We start from the raw sequence: 17,352 nt of genomic DNA, 5'->3' as shown, positions 1-17,352 counted from the left end.
GTCACCAGTGATGCCACATGGCCGAGTCCAGCCATCTTTTCTCCATTCTGATCAGAGCTGTATCCCACCCAGCTGAGCACCCCTCCTTTCTGCAATACCCTTTCCCCTCATGGTTCCTGCAACTTCATGCTCCACGATTTCAGTCCCCTTTCCTGGACTCTCTTCAGCTGCACCTCTGCAAACACTGCCTGCTCCTAGGCTGGGCCCTGGTCCCTTCTACAGCTACAGTGTCTCCAGGAAACCTCATTCAATTCCACGGTTTTAAACATCTCTGACCTCATCCCGACTCTGCTGACACACCAATGCAACTTTAAGAGTTTAGGTGCTAGGTCCCCAGCATCAGCACCTAAGGAGTATCTCAGACTCGATTCATCTCAAAATTTCACTGTCATATGAGTTCCAAAATAACATCAAATCTTTCCAAAAGGAGGAAAAATTTGGATACAATAAACTGTTGTGTACAAAGTAACCGATAAAACTTATACTTACATCCAATCATGGTTGCTTGATGGGGAAAATAAGAACACAGAACTAAGATCCGATATTCTCAAGCTGGGGACCAGAAGGTGATGAATTGGGAGTGTAGAACACAGGAACTGATCAACTCTAAGCATTTACAGAAAGAGAGGCAGAAATGGTTGTTCCTAAAAACTGAAAGACACCCACTAAAAGAAGAGAAAAATCATGAGAAAACCTAACAAATTAAAAATTAAATTAAATGGTAGACTCACATTCCAATTTATCAATAATCACAATTGTAAATGGATCAAATTGCTCTAGAAAAACATGAAGGCTCTCGAGTTAAAATATTGTTATAAAATAAAGGGATATAATATGGTTGAAAATAAGGAGATAAAGAAATAAGACTCTAAATGGGACAAAAATGGGTTCTCTGTGTTGATAACTGTCAGGAACACTTATGCACCTAACAATATGGTCTTGAAGCATAAAGCAAAACTGGACAAACAAGAAGACACAGGCACCCCAAGGGAGGTGTCTTCCCTTTCCACAGGGAAACCTACCTTACCTCTCTTAAAAAGCCACAGGTCAAGTGATACAGTAAGTTAGGAAACAGATCTGCTGACGAACACAAAAAAGCTAGATCTAGCCTCAGCCCCAGGGACAACAATGTAAGCAGCTAGTGGAGAGCGAACATTCTCCTCAAACCACAATGAAACAGTCACCACAATGGACTGTGTGCTAAGCCACAATGAAATCTCTAAAGAGTCCAAAAAGCAGAAATCTATAAGTGACCATATTACTGGAACTTAAAGCAATAAAAGTAACAAGTAATCACAAAATATTGGCACCCCTCCCCCAACCTATCCACTTGAAAATCTGTCCACACCCTTCTAAATCTCTCAGGTTAAAGAGGGAATCCAGACAGACAGGAGAAACTCTTTAGAAATGAACAGCAATGAGAGCAGCATGAGACAAATCCATGGCGTGGGGACAAGGGGACAGAGGAAGTGCACAGCCTCCACTGCAGGTATCAGGGAATATCACCTGTACATGAAGAAGCTGAGCCCTTCCCTCCAAGAGCAAGAACACCACCACAATAAAACCAAAGACAGCAGAATGAAGTGAGAATTCACCAGGCAGGAACAACAACATAGACCTGAACAATGGAGTCGAGAGCTGGCTGTCTGGAAAGACCTGTAACAGTGAGAAACCTTGGGCAGTCTGACCAAGAAGAACAGACAAAGGCACCAAGAGGAACAGACAAAGGCACCAAGAGGAACAGACAAAGGCACCAAATTGTACCATCAGGTACGAGAAACTACAGAAACAGCTTTAACGTGATAGGAGAACATAGTGGATAACTCTGACCAGGACATCAGTGGTCCTCAACTGGAGCTGTCCTTCCCCTAGGATGCATCTGGAAACACGAGGGATGGGTTTTGTTTCTTGTTTTGGGTTGTCCTACTGGTTGTTGCCCTGGGGGTCCCGGAGATCCTGAATAGCCTGTCTCACAGACCCGTTTCTCTCCTGAAGTGTTACTGGCATCTGGGAAGACAAGCACTGATCCAGATTAAATGAACAATGTGGTAGGAAAATGTTTTCCATGGATGTATAACAGGCAAAAAGTGGTACCCTCAATACATAAGGAATATCGAGAAACCAATGTTTACAACTACTAAACTGTAAGAGAGCAGGATTATCAGAAACATAGCCAAGAAACACACCAAAAATATATCCAACCAATTTGTACAAGTGGAGAAATATGTATGTAAAGCACAGGGAACAGTAGAGGAGATTACACACCAAATTTTACTACCAACAAGGAATAAAAGTTGGGACGTAGGTGAGAAATAGGAGTTTTTACCACTTCTTTGCTTATATACTTCTCTGGTGTTTTAATTTTTACAAAAGAGAATGTATTCTACTCAAAAAGATGTTTCAAATTTTAAAGAAATTATTAAAATGTTCAAAATGACTTCAGTTCAAGGATATTCATTAAAACACAAATGAAAAGAACCTCCCCATGACTTTAAGAGTCTCCTATAACTTTTCCAATAGTTTACTATGTCGATTTTATTTCACATTTAGATCCTAACTCATTGGAATTTACATTTGTGTGAGGGATGCAATAGAAGCTGATTTTCTCCTGTTCAAGTGGTAAACCAACGATCCAGGTACAATTCATTGGGTAGGCGTGGCTTTCTCAGCTGACCTGCAATGCCTCCTTTCCCACCTGCTAAACCCTGACAACTAATGCTGCCTCTCGAGCGCCCTAGAGCGAGCAGGGTGAGCTCTGCAGCCTGGGCTCCCTGTCTGCGAGGGGCGGCTACCAGCAGAGCCTTCTCCCAAGACAGCAGCAGGCATGCTGCACACAGAAGTGCTCAGGGGCCGTCTGCTGCGGAGCAGCAGCATGAGGAAACCCCTCATGAGGAGCAGGCAGTGGGGGAGCCCCGAGCACCGGGACTGACCTCAGTGGGGGGCAGCATGCTCCTCAGTTAGGGAGCCCCCTTCATTCAGCTCGTCCATATCCTCCTGCAGCGTGTGCACCTGGCTGTCGGCAGCTGCCCCTCTTCAGCTCGCTATCCTTCTCCACCTGCTCCCGCAGGCGGCACCCGTGCTCCGGTTCCCCCGGGAGCAGAAGTAGTAGGAGACAGCGAGTCGAGGAGTTCTTGGGCCCCCAGTGCTGACAGGATGACCCTGCTGAGGGACGTGGGGCCGGTGTCGCTGTGTTCGCCCTGCACATCTTCTGCGGCTGGCTCGGGGGTGACATCTGTTGGAGGGTGGAGGGGCTCTGGGAGGGTTTCTGAGGCATCATTGTGAATGATGAATGTGGGGGCTCTGGGCCAAGCTCTCATCAGGCCCAGGGCTGGTCCCGCTGTAGCTGGGCTCCACATCTCTCTTCAGCCTCTTTCCGTCAACAGCCTCTCAAGGGACAGATGGCCTCTCTTGAGTGTGTGCTGAGGAGAAACTGTAAGAAGGAAGCCAGCCAATAAATGTGCATGCCTCAGATCCTGAGGGATAAAGTCACCCATGGAAATGCCACTCTTACTCAGCAGGCCCTGGCTGGGCAGAGGGGGTCTCATCGCCAGCATCTACAGCAAACGTGTTTGCATCTCCCAGGCTGCCACACACTGTGGAGGCCACACTGTCTCCTGGAGTTCCTTCCAGAGACTCTGTGCTCGCGCCTGACTGGTGGCTTCCTGGGTGGCACTGGGTGCGGGTTCGCCCTGCAGAGAGGCTCGCTTCAACTTGCGGGACCCTGGCTGGGCCCTCAGGTTTTCCCTCAAGGATGAGGATGAACCTGAAGCTCCTTTCCCATCTGCTTCACTCGCATGTTCCTCAGGACCCCGGCAGCTATCTTGGTGTCATTTCTCCTGCTTGGCCACGGCCTTCAGCTCCTCCTTCTCAGTCAGGTGGAAGTTGGAGGGCAAGACCATGGGCTTGAGCATGTAGTACTGATCCTCCAGCCTGTCCAAGAGTTTTTTTTGGTAAAATGTTCACTACAGATGAAAGAATGCTTAGTAGGGGCCAATCATCCCTGTGAACAGCTTTTAGCCACTGGACCAGAAGTTTTGAGCCCTTTATGTAGAGCCTGCAAGGATACATGAAAAAGTAATTAAAAAGAAAGAATTAAATGTCTCCCCCTAAAATAATCAACTATAAAAGCAAAACAAGTGTTTTTGGGAACACCCATACTTAGGAACTTTGCCCATTTAAACCTTTAGTAAAGATGTAAGGAACACCTCTGCTTGCAAGTTATTACTGGAATAGAAAGATGAAAGACCCACTGTCTACCTTAAGGAGCTGACCATCTGTAGGGCAGAGAAGGAAGGAAGGTGAAGACCTCCTCCCAGGCTGTGGTAAGTGCCCTGTAGGGCCACAGATGCTCGGGCAGAGAGCACAGGATGACACCAAGGCAACAGGAAAGGCTTCAGGAAGCCTCAGAAATAGTTCCTAGAAGCTCATGGTTGTCGAACCCTCCTGCTGTCCCTGGGATGCAGGACTTTGGGTGCTAAAATGGGGAGGGTTGGTCCCCCTATTTCAAAGCCAGGCCAGATGTCGGCCAGCAGAGCCTCCCGGGCACTCAGCAGGGCGGCTGGCCCCAGCTCTACTCAAGCAGCTGAGGATATGGGACTGCCGCCAAGAGGAGGTCAGCCCCAAGAGCTGTGGTTCGTTGTTCCTCCTGTCCTTCCACTACCAGGAGGAAAGCTGCTCCCTGTACCAAGCAACCAGCCCCTGAAATGTACTGACCAAGACACTTCATAATCTTTTCTCCTCATTAAGGTAAAATCTCTATTTAGAGAAAACTACGCACATGGGAACGTAGGGGGTCTCTCTCGAGGCTTTCTTCTCCTCCTGAGTTCATCTAACCCCCATGAGGCCACTGTGGACCAGACCAGGTGGATACTAGGTCCTCAGGGAGTTCCAAGCAACCTGACCTTCTAACATTTCTCAATGCTTTGTGACGAGTTACCAAAGGACCCCCACCTCCTTTGCCCCCAGACCATGTTAAACAATGACACATGCCAAGAGCAACCTTCTCTGTAGTGCTTTGCATCATTCTCAAAAACAGTAACAAATCTTTTGGGACACAGACTCTGAAGGAAACTGTCAAGAAAGCATGTTGTCTGACCTTTGAAACAAGCTCACATTACTAGATCTTTGGATAGATTGTAACAACTTCCGACTTAAAAAAACCACTGTGAACTTTGAATAAGACTAAAGACAACAAGTGGCATTCAGGTCTTGAAAAATTCAATAACAACCTGCAACATGAAACAAAAGGATCTGCCAGGAGGTTTTCAAAGTAGAATATCTTCACTGCACTGTTCTGAGACCTCCATTGCAGAGTCCTCAGGAAAGGACTCACTCAACTGGCTGAATTCCAGAAGCCCTCATGAAGGGAGCCAGGCCAAGGGGAAGGCAAACCCCTCATCCCGCTGTGGGATCCCAAGGAAGAAGTGAAGAGAGGAGCCCCTTCCCTGAGTCCCCAGGGTAAGCCTCCCAGTGAGGAGTGGGCCGCAACCTCCTCCACCCAGGATGCTGTCACATGCAGAGTCTGCAGAGTCAGACGCCTCTCCAGGACTCACCTCCAGTGCAGAGCCACCTTTCCCTGCACTGCCAGGACCCTTCTAGCAACAGAGCATCTGAGAGGCGTGTCCATTTGGAGGTAGAAGCTGCATCTGCTCAGCCACATTCCTGATTGCAGAGATCAAGGCAGGCTCCCTGCCGTCAAAAAAGCAGAAAAGTCACGGCAAATGAAAGAAGATAGTGACCTAAGAAAGAGTGTTTCCAGAATACCCTGTTTCTTGACATTGTTGGCCCCAGCCTGAATCAGTGGAGAGCAGAGTGGCCAGGGGGTGGGGGTGACAGTGTGGTGGAGGCCATAAGGTGGACGCCAGTAGCCATAGGATGGCCGCGGTGGCCCGAGGTGCCTGGAGCAGAGACAGTGGCACAGACCAAGGCCACATAGCGCCTGGCGCTCACTCACCTTCTGGACCGGCCCCAAGGCCCCAAGCACAGAGTGCTGCCTGCCTTGGGCTGGAACACCAGGGGGGCTGACTGGGCGGCAGCATCTGGTTACCTGTGGAAGGAGATGGCTGTTTCTCCTCGTTGCCCAGTGGTGGGAGCAGTTCGTGGCAGGGCAGTGATCACCATCCCGGGCCTCAGGCTGTCATGCTGCCAGGCTCCGGCCCCCTCCTCTCTGTCCCACAGTGGGACTGCCACAAGAGTAGGGCTCAAAGCGACACTGTGCAGCAAGTGGGATCTGGTCCCCAGGCCCTAAAGGATGGCAAGATGGCGGCGTGTGCCCATCTGTCCTCCGTAAAGCAAGATGGCCACGTCTGTGGGCCTAGGCAAACTGCTGCCTGATGCACCCACCCTGGGGGAGCACTGCCAAAACGCGTCTGTTCCGCTGCCCTGATGGGTCACTGCTGCAGTATTAATAGCAAATGACCCAGACCGAGGGGGTGGGAGAATGTGGCCGGCCCTCCGAGAGGGGCCCCGCCAGACGCCAAGATGGCGACTGACACACTTCCACCCGCACTTCTGGCCCCACCCACGTTGCTCACCTGGATTGGCCTCAGCAGCTGAGCATCACATTGTCCTCATTCTCCTGGGCAGCGGGGAGAGGGACGCGGGTAACTGCACCTGCACCGGTCAGCATGGAAGACTGTGCTCGCCTGGGCCCTTAGCAGCTGGGACTGGCTGGTGCAGTTTGGGGTGGGGCCGTTGTGGGAAGTGGGTCTTCAGGCAGAGCAGGTGGGGAGAGCTCCCATAGTGAGACCGGTGCATCTGACAACCAGGTCCCTGTGGGTCTGGACGCTCTTTCCATCCAGCCTTGGTGCTCCGGTGCTGGCCTGACAAGCCCATGGCTGCTGGGGCGGGAAGGGCAGCAGGGAGTCAGGGAGGGGAGGGGGGGCACTGGGTGGGTTTGGGGCAATGGTTCTTGGGAGGCTTTTTCCTTCCCCGCCAGGACTTAAGAAGTGGAAGGTCGCTAACTCCTCTGTAGTTATGATGTAGGCTGGAGGGGAGGGACATATTCCAGTGCTCACAACACATGCATGTTTTTGTTGACTGATAGATCATTCCAACTTCTTTTTCTGTGATGAGAAAGAGAAACAATCCATCTCGTTGGGCCTTAACTTCTTGGGGTCCTAATACAATGTGTTGGAGGAGCAGGGGTGAGGTATTGGTGCTTTGGTCAATGCTAATGTTGGGCAGGAGGGAGAATCCTCCTCTGCCCTTTCCCTTAAGGATCTTATGGCTGCCCAAATGATTAAAAGACAGGTTAGCAGGAGAAAATAATACCAAGTTTAATAACATGTATACATTTGAGAAACTCGGAAATGAGCAGCTCGTCATTCTGTCTAAGCTGCTTGCTTAAGTATTGTACTGTAGCTAAAGGCATGGAAGGTGTTGGAGGGGTAGTGGTTTGGGATTTCACAGGGAAGAAGACAATTCACATGGAAATGGAAATACAAATGTTTGTCTGACAACTCTTTTGAGGGCAAGCTATAGAGAATGTGGCCAGGAAGAGACAGAAATTTTGATAAAATGGGCTTGTTGGTGCCAATCCTATTGTAACATCTATTTTACATTATATTACAGCCATCATATGATATTGGCTCCTTCTTGAAACAGGTCTTCTATGTTAAATTCTTTAGGCAGTTTTGGAGGGGAAAAGCAAATGTTCTTCCTGAGTCTCCTGACTCTTTATTGTCTTCAGCTCAAAATAATCCACATACCAGAGTGGTGCATCTTGGAGTGGCCTGCCCTGACCACCATCGCCAGCACGCTTCTGCTCCAGAGGAGACAGTTCATTAATCTTTGCTGGCATGATAATTTGGAATTTTGCAAGTTGCCTTGAAAGCATTTGTACACGGGCTCTCTTTTTCTTCCCACAGCAATTTTAGTTCCCTCACTACTTGTGAGGAGTGATTTGCTTTCAAGTATCCCTGCATCTGTAAAGGAAAACTTTCATTTGGTTTAATTCCACTTGTCATCATGGATGGCATTGTTTTTGCTTCCTTTTTCTTTTCCTGGCAGCTGCAACGTAAGTTTACTGAAATCTCAGTTTGGGAACTATACGGTAGACAAGTGAGCAATATTTCAATAGTTTGTGGCATCTGGACACTTAAATGCGTTAGGTGTCTGAAGGAAACAGTAGCCCTGACTTCCAAAGGAACATGTTCAGCAGATGTATTTCTGGTGAAGTTTGTTTAAAAAAAACAAAGAATCAGACAGTGTTGTACTGTTTGCTGGGGGCACAGGGTGGGGGAAGGAATAGAATTATTTACTTCTCCATCTGTTCTCAGGTTATTACTGCTTACATACCTACAATCATTCCCAAGAGAGACTTGGGTAAGGTAGAAAACACAGTTTAATGTCAGTCATATTACATTAGATCTGAAAGTTATCATGTTAAAGTTAGCGGTAGGCATATGATGAGCGGTAATGGGACACTGAAGGCTGCTTCAAAGTAGAAAAGGTGTTTACATTTGAAGGGCTCTGTTGATGCTGCTAAAAAGATGTATGGTATTTGTAGGATGTGGTGGGGAGGTTTCTTTCTAACATGATGCTGTGCGTCCTTTTAGGGCTGATTAATGGACCAGCCTCCCCTGGCCCCTGGTGTTCTTACAGATTTGGCCTTCCTTGCCCAAGTGTTAGGCAGTTCCTTGTTGTTTTTACAGTCATCCATTCGTTAAGCTACATTTCTTATTGAGTGCAAGGTTTGTGTCACGCATTGTTCTAGACCCTGGGGCCAGAGAAGTGAACAAAACACAAAAAGCATGCCCTGGGTGACGGTCTAGATGTGACACCAATGGTGTGACTCCTGTGGGAGAGTGATGTGTGCCAGGCTGGAGAGAGATGGTGTTGTAGCCAGGAGGGCCAGGAAACGTCTCACTGCAGAGGTAGGTTTTGAACAAGGCCCAAAATCAGTGTAGGAGGAAGGGCAAGTGGCCTGCTCTGGGAGCAGTAAGGAGGCCAGTGTGGCCAGGGCACAGCCGGTGAGGGCAGCAGGAGCTGAAGGCAGAGTGGTGGCTTGGTCCCAATCATGGGGTCTTGTTGGTCATAGTGAGGACTTGGGCGTTTATTCTGAATGAGATGGTGACCATTTGGAAGGTTTTGAGAGAAGGAGTAACATGGCTGGACAAAAGGTTAGCAGACTTGATCTGGCTGTTCTGTTGAGAATATACTACAGAGGGGCCAGGGCAGAGGCAAGGAGACCAGTTAGGAGGCTGTTCCAAGAAGCCAGGCAAGAGGCCTTGGAGGCTTAGGTCAGGGTGGAGAGAGGAGGTTGAATTCTGGGTGTTTGGAGATCGAGACAGTAGTACTGTGTACAGATGGGAAATGGTGAGGGCTGGGGAGGGGGGAGTTGAAGTCAGTGCTGAGTTTATGGCCTGAGCTAAGAAATAAGAAACTCAGCTGGGGAGACTGGGGGCTGTCCTGCTTGGTGGGGAGCTGTTGGGAGTTTCCTTTTGGCTGAGTTGACTGTGAGATTTATATTTTGTCTGTGGCTCTTTTCCACGAGAGGAGAGCAGAGAATGGCCACCTGGAATCTGTTGTATGAAGTCCCTGTGCCCCTCCCAGGCTCTCTCCTGGCACAGACATCCTACAGGAAGGTCTTGGAGTGGAGGTTCCTCTGTGCAAACTTTCTTGGGTGTTCTGGCCTGTCAGCACTGCTCCTCCCTGGGTTTGTCACCTTGAAAAGATTTACTCACTTAGTTGAGCCTCAGGTTGTCAAAAGTTAAAGTTTATGTAATCAGTGGGCTTGAAAAGCAGTATAAAATATTTCTAAAGAGGCAAGAAATAGGTAAACTTCAGAAAAAATTAAAGATTTTAATATTACATTGAATGTGTTAAAAATTCTTGTTTCCCTTTCTGCATCCCCTGAGCGTGGGTAGTCATATTCTGAGGTCTGTTCTTTTCTTTGGGATGCAGTGTTTTCAACTGGAATTCCAGGGCTTACACTTGATCAGCAAGTGTTAAGTATGATTTAACTGTTTATAAAATAGTGTCTTGCCATGGAAACAGCAGTTAATTTACATTATGTTCTGAAAGTAATAAATACATGTGGCTTTTCTTGTTGAACTAGAAAAATGCTTTACAACTTTCTTCCCTCCTTTCCATTAAAGTGTAGGTTTGTGTGAATTTGCTGGATTCTTCAAGCACTGGGTTGTGCCATTTACAAGATCACTGTAGCCGAAAGCAACGTGACTGGGAGCAGAGGCCTGGGGTCAGGGTCTCTAAGCTAAGCCCCCCTTGAACCTGCACAGGGAAGTACTTGAGGCCCACACGTTCTTCCTGCATTTCCTCTCTGCTCATATCTACCACAGAAGGAGGTTTTCTGCTGAGAGAAGCTACAGAGCCCTGGAAAGCTGGGAAGGCACCTGCACAGGGGGAAGGAGTTGCTGCCCTTCCTGAGGTTGTCCCTGTGCTCTCCTTGGGCCTATGTCTACACACAGGGTGGAGTTTTGCACCCACAGAGTAGGTGCCTGCATAGGGTAATTTGTGCACATTGAGAAAGTCTGTGAATGTCAGGAGTTCTGTGTCTGGATTAGGGTTTATGAATTTAGGGTTCATTTGAGTCACAACCTTAAACTGCATCCTGTCGAGAGTCTCCTCACTTGTGAGAGTGGAAGCTGAGAGAAGGAGCCCTTCTCTTCCTCCCCAGGCAGAGGAGGGTGTGTGAGCTCCCAGAGTGCATTCCTGTGGCTGCTCATGTGTCCCCACCCTCCTGCACCATGAACTGACCCACTCCAGGGCTTCTGTCTCCACCAGGAGATTTTAGAATGTGTTTAACTTTCTGCATGTGGCTTTCCTTCCGTCCTGTGGGAAGCAGGCTGCTTATCTGTGCTGATCCCAATATTTGTGTTTCTTTGCTTTGGATTCCTGTATCGATTGAACAGTGCAGCCCTATATTTCTGATTTCCCTTAGCTCTTTGTAATTTTATTTCCTGTATGAGAAATAACATTTTGAGTTTCTTGGGCTGAAAAATGTGAATTGATGGAGAGATATAATGTCAATAAGGCAAGAAAATTGTGGAACTAAAGAGAATTTTTGTTCTTTTTATGCAAGGGAATCTCAAGGTGTGAAATGAATGTGTTGAAGTTTTCAGGTGTGTTTTTCGTTTTTACATCATTGTTTGCGTGTGCATGTCCCTAGAGTACATTGAGATTTAAAAAGCTAAAGTAGTGGAATTTCTATTTTAATTGATGTGGAGAAAACTAATCAAACTAATCCTACTATGTTTAAGGAGCTAAACCCAAACCCCTCTTGCATTATAATATGCCACTGACTCCTGAAAATCCTGCCTGTGTGAGACACAGTGGAGGACAAACTAGGATGCAGCTTGTCCTTGTAGTTAGCGAGAGATATGAAAATTTCATTTCCTATGGTTACTCTTTTGTAACCGTTAGTGTGCTAAAGGAATTAAATCTTAGAATGGTTTCCTATGTACAGAAGTTAAAATTAAAGAAAGACTGTGGAAAGGGAAAACATGGTATGTGTAAATTTCTGTTTATATTAGATAAATCTGTAAAATAGAAAAGTCTAACTTCAGAGGAGTCACTACCAACATTTCTGGGTCCCCTCCAGCGCTGTTACTCCAGCCACCCCCAGTACATAGTTTTGATCATTCTTGAGTTTCCTGTTGGTGTTTCTTTCTATAAAAACAAGCCATTGTGAATGCATATTTTTGTACGCATGTTTGTTCTCCACACTTTTCGATGTGTGCTGACAGCTTACGCCTCTCCTCTCCCTCTTCCCCTCGTTTCCACACCTGGACAAGCTGAGGAACAAGTTCAGAGTCTCCCTTATCTGGCATTCGCTTCGGATCCAACCACACAATCCCTGTCTGTACGCAGAACTCTTACCCTGGTCTCAGCCCTGGCAAAAATTTCTTGCTTTGACCAAACTTTAGTCAGGCTCCTGAACCTTCTTGTAGGCCTGTCTGTGCACTTCCTTGTAAAATCCAGTTTTAGCAAGAACCTTGCTAAGTCACTTTAACCAGAACCTCCACCCGTATGTCTGATCACCATCGAGATCTGCTCAGGCTCCTCCTCCTCCACCATCCCTCAGGTGGTGTCTGATCACTCTGGCCTCTCTTTGGCAAGAATCCTGTTAGGTCAGGTTAGCCAGAAACCCCACACTTGTTTTTTCTCTTACTAATTTTACATCCCCTGACCCCCACCATGCTGCCTGGCCATGAATTCCCACTTGTCCATGCTGCATTCAGAGTCGAGCCCAATCTCATTTCTCCCCCGCTGTGAATCCCATCACGGTGGTCTCTGCGTATCACAGTGGTTCTGAATAAAATATGCCTTACCGACTTTGACAAGTGTCATTAAATAATTTTTCTTTAAAACCTCCAACCACAATAAAAGACCAGGCCAGGCTCCTTTCCTTGCTCTCTCAAGCCATTTCAGAGCTGCTTGAGATTCTGGCCCTGCTCTCCTCGGAGACCTCTATTATGTGAGTCATAAGACTTCTCCTAACTTCGGTGCGTGTGTGGAGGGGGGCACACACCAGCATCAGTCTCTCCATGGGAACAACAGCACTTGCCAGTGAGCAGTCATATTTTGAAAGGAATCTCTTTCTCTGAGTGGTAGGTCTCAACAGTGGACTCAAAATATTCAGTGAACCATGTTGTAAACAGATGTGCTGTCATCCAGGCTTTGTTGTTCAATTTGAGCATTGACTTCAACTTAAAGTCACCGGATGCATTACCCTTAACAAGAGAGTGAGCCTGTACAAAGGCCCAGGGGGTGGATTGGAGGGGGAGGGGAGAGAACAGGATCAGTTAGAGGAACCAGAGGTCAGAGTGTGAGACAGGAGTTGGAGAAGGGGCCAGAGCAGTCGGTAACAGCACTGCAGCCAGGTCAAGGCCCTGTTCACCATGTCTGGGAGTCAGGATCTTCTAATTGCAGTCAGTGGGGCAGCCCTATTTCTGCTTGGATCTCTGGGGGACAAGAAGACAGTGTCTTGCCACTTATGTCTGTCCACAGCTACCAGACCCTGGCCAGGGAGCGTGAAACGCTGATGCAGAAGTACCTGCACCTGCTGCTGATCGTGGAGACAAGAAGACAGTGGCCAAGCAGCTACGGCAGCAGATCGAGGATGGGGAGATCAATATCGAGTGACTGAAGGCAGAGGTGACTGCTGGCTAGGGGTGCAGAGGAGGCTGGCCAGGGTGCCCAAGGCACAGGGCCAACACCTCACACTCTGGGCTCCTGCAGGGAGCACCAGGGGGCACATGACGGGCAGGGGGACCAGCTTCCAGTCACAGCTAGGCCAGCCTCCAAACTTAAAGTTAGTGATGCTGGCAGAGTGGGAAGTGCCTTAGTCAGATCTGAGTTCAGATCCTACCTCTGCCACTTGACAGTTGCAACCTAGAGTACATCCCCCATCCTCTGTGCCTCCATTCCTTCATCTATAAAGCAGCCTTTTTATACTTGCCTGACAAGGTTGTGAGGATTGAGTGAGGTTATTTATGGGTGAGTTTTTAGTTACTCTGCTGATGACCACATTGACTAAGTATTCCCACATTATCAGCTGAAGTGTCCGGGGACACAGAGTTCCTGGTAAGTCATCATAGTGTGGGCTGCTGGCTCAGTTCTAAGCAGTCGTTCCCTCTGCCTGTCATAAGAGCTCCTACAGGGGCTCGCCGGGCATCAGTCTGGAGGCCACGCTGTTCCTAGGCTAAGCCTTCTAGAACTTCACTACTCAAATTGTTTTCCATGAAGAAAGAGCATGTTAGAGATGCAGAATCTCAGGCCCTGCCCAGACCTCCAGAATCAGAATTTGCACTTTCACAACATCCCAGTCGATTGCCATTTACATTAAAGCTTGGGAGGTGCTGGCTCTCTGTCCCTTAGACGCCCCTCACCAGCTGTCTACCCCAGCGCCGAATGATCTGATTGCCTCTCCCCCCTCATCTCACCAGTGCGCACCAGATGCTCAGAGCAATTTGGCCACATCACATAAGGACCGTGGACTCTGAGCTGAGGATGGGAAAATGGAAACAGATTCTAACCAGGGTTGGCTGCATGATTTGTAGGGCCTGACGCAAGAGAAAAATGCAAGGCCCTGGGTGGAGTCGGGGAAGCCGATCTCCCCTTCTCACAGACCATCAACCCACCCATGGCAGACAGGAGACCCCCCCAATATCAACCTCCAACCTCCTCACAACTCTCTGCCATGATACACTTGGTACCTAGATGAGGGTTGGGCAAGATGTCCCTGCTGAGTCACCCACCTAGTGACCAGGCATTGTCTCCTTGCCCCGCTCTGAGACACCATCGGGTGTGCACTGCACCCGTCCTGTCTACACCTGCCCCAAGGCCCCTTCAGAGGGTGGAGGGTGACTCACTGTGGAATGTGAGTCTTCCTGGCTGACTCCACCCATTTGCTCCCAGACAGAGGATAGAGGAGGTCATGGGTTCTGGGGTGCCGGCGTGTGGGGAGCGAGCAGCTGAGAAACCATCCCAGGGAGGCAGCAGGAGGCAGCAACACATGAGGGCTGAGGCTCCAAGCCCCTGGGGTATGCTCCATTGTTCCATCAGATGTTTCTCATGAAAACAAATTCAAAGAGAAATACTAACTTCAAGGTTGCAACTGCAGAACTTGAAGCCCCAAGCATGGGGCCTTCTGAGCATAGGACTCCATCACACACCCTTGAAGCCAGCTCTGTCTGGAATGTTCAACGATCTGAAATTTCCAATTCCACCTTATGGTGCCGCTGCCAAGCCCTAAACTAATGGTCACATCAGCTTGAAACTTGAGCTTGAACAAAAGTTTCAGATTCCACACACCTCCTCTACACTGCAGCAGGCACTGTCAGAGATGCTTTATTTGTCAGTCGCCATAACCACCTTCATAGGATGGAATGAGGAAGCAGGCTCAGAGAACTCAAGGCACCTGCCCAAGCTCACACAGCTGGGAGGTGGCAGAGCCAGGACTAGAATCCAGGTCTGCATGTCTACTTGCCAGTCTTGCCACACTACTAGTGGGTCCTGGGATGGGGGCTTGTCCCGTGTCTAAACCATCTGTTTCATTCTGAGATCTATCCTAGCCCTACACATATCCCTGAAACCAAGCTGAGTCCTTGCTAGGGACAAAGAAATAGGTCTAGGGACCAGTACCAGGTTAGTGGCTTCATGATCAAGGGTGTCATTCACTCACTCACTCGTTCACTAACTGCTTAAGATCAGCTGACCACTTCCTCATCCTCTTCCCCAAGCTCCTCTTCCTTCATCACTTGGGGCTCCAGCCAGTGCTCTCTGGTCATGAGCTGTGCACATCTTGGCCTTTGCATATGCTGGGGCTTCTGTTTGGAGTGCCCCTGCCACTCCCACGCTTCTCTGCCTGGTGGAATCCTACCAAGCTCGACTGCCACCTCCTGGGGACTCTCATCCCAGAATGTGCTCCATGACCCCTGCTGCCACAGCTTTCCCACCCTCAGCATGCCATGGCAGAGCCAGCTCCACAAGGTGTCTGTCCCTCACCTGGTCTGGTGGGCAGGGGTGTCCTTTATCACTCTGTCCCTTCTGCCTCGCACATAGTAGGTACTCTGTAAGGACTTGATGAATGAATGGACATCAGGTTCTGTGGGAGGCAGTAAAGAGATGGAAGCTTCTAGCCTTAAAGTCTGATTGTGGTAGAGTGTGACTGGCACCATAATAGAGCTTGCAGTGTGAACCCAGGTAGAAAACGAGTCATTTTATGGCCAAAGAAGGTATGGGTTCAAGTCGCATATGGCCTTGAAAGTTTTCGGGGTTTGGTAGGCAAGAGAAGGGGTGGGTGCAAAGGGCAGGGCCCTCTCTGGTGCTGGGGGCACAAAACTGGTCAGTTTTGGTGAAAGTGTGTGTGTGTCAGCGTGGCAGCAGAGGCCTTTGTAATGGGAATTTGGAGCAACGTTTCCAACTGAGTACATTACTCTCCAGGGAAAACAATTTTTTAAGTGAGACTTTTTTTGTGTGTGTGTGAGGAAGATCAGCCCTGAGCTAACATTCATGCCAATCTTCCTCTTTTTGCTGAGAAAGACCAGCCCTGAGCTAACATATATTGCCAGTCCTCCTTTTTCTCCCTAAAGCCCCAGTAAATAAGTGTATATCACAGTTGCACATCCTTCTAGTTGTCGTATGTGGGACGCCGCCTCAGCATGGCCGGACGAACAGTGCGTCAGTGCGCGCCCGGGATCCGAACTCAGGCCGCCAGTAGCGGAGCGGGTGCACTTAACCTCTAAGCCATGGGGCCGGCCCCTAAGTAAGACTTTGCAAGATCAGCTTGGTAAACGTTTCTGGCTGTAGTCTTTCTCTCTCTCTCACTCCCTCACTCTCTCTCACTCTCACACACACACACACACAGACACACACACCTTGCAGAGCAAGGGCACCTGTGTGCTCTGGAGGGGCTCCAGGAAGGTGAAACAGAGCCCATTTCCCAGGAAGTAGGCCATCAGGTAGGCAGGAGGTGCTGAGGAGCCAAGTAAGTGATGAGTGACGCCCATGACAAAGACAGAGGGTCATAGAACATCAGAGCTGGGAGGGATCTGAGAACTGGGAGGTCCACAGAAGAGGAAAGGACTTAACCAAGGTCACTCCAAGGTCACTTCCAGCGCTGGAATCCAGGCTCAACCTTGGGTCTCCTGGCTGTAGATCCTTGACCTGTGCCTGCCACACACGTTATTCCTTCCTTGCTGGGGAGACGGGCCATATAAAAGGTGCATATTCAGGAACGACTGTGTCACCTGGCTGGCCTCAAGCTCTCAGGGTCCACCTGATAGCCAGAAAACATCCTCAAGCCCCATCCCACGTATTCCTGAGGATTCTCAGGGTCTTCCATTTTCCTGGCCACATCTGGCTTCCAATTCTGCTCTCCTGGCTTCTTGTATCACTTCTCACAGTGCCAGTCTCCACTCAGTCTTGACTGCTCCTTACCCCCTTGTGGTCGCTCCATGTGTCCATCAGGTGGAACTAGATTCTGCTGCAATTACAAACAGCCCCCAAGTCGCAGAGGCTTAAAACAACAAAGATTGCTTTCTCTCTCACACTGTGTGTCCATTGTGTGTTCTGCTCCACAACATTCACACTCAGAGTCAGGGACACAGGCTGACAGGGGTTCCACCATCAGGAAATTCACCAGTCCCAGGGCAGGGGAAGGAACGTGGCAAATGATGCCTGACAACTCTGCTCACGTTTTATTGGACACAGCGAGTCACATGACCACACCCGACTTCAGGGGCCTGGGCAGTACAGTCCTGCCCTGTCCCAGGAGGAGAACCAGAGTATCCAGGAAAGCCCTAATGACACCCAACTGGCTCCTCCTTCACTCCCAAAGCCCCCAACACCAGCCAAGTATGGACCAGAATTTCTGAAAGGCTTAGA

At 49.0% G+C, this 17,352-nt stretch overlaps 1 pseudogene; it reads right to left on the bottom strand.

Annotated features, from left to right (window-relative positions):
• Positions 1-17,352, bottom strand: part of LOC131421905 (peroxynitrite isomerase THAP4-like) — a 183,139-nt pseudogene that overhangs the window by 13,778 nt on the left and 152,009 nt on the right.

The sequence above is a fragment of the Diceros bicornis genome, chromosome 25 (assembly GCF_020826845.1).
Source record: "Diceros bicornis minor isolate mBicDic1 chromosome 25, mDicBic1.mat.cur, whole genome shotgun sequence".
In the NCBI taxonomy this organism is placed as follows: domain Eukaryota; kingdom Metazoa; phylum Chordata; class Mammalia; order Perissodactyla; family Rhinocerotidae; genus Diceros; species Diceros bicornis.
Note: the sequence above shows the minus strand (reverse complement) of the source record. Positions and strands in the feature narration are given on the sequence as shown.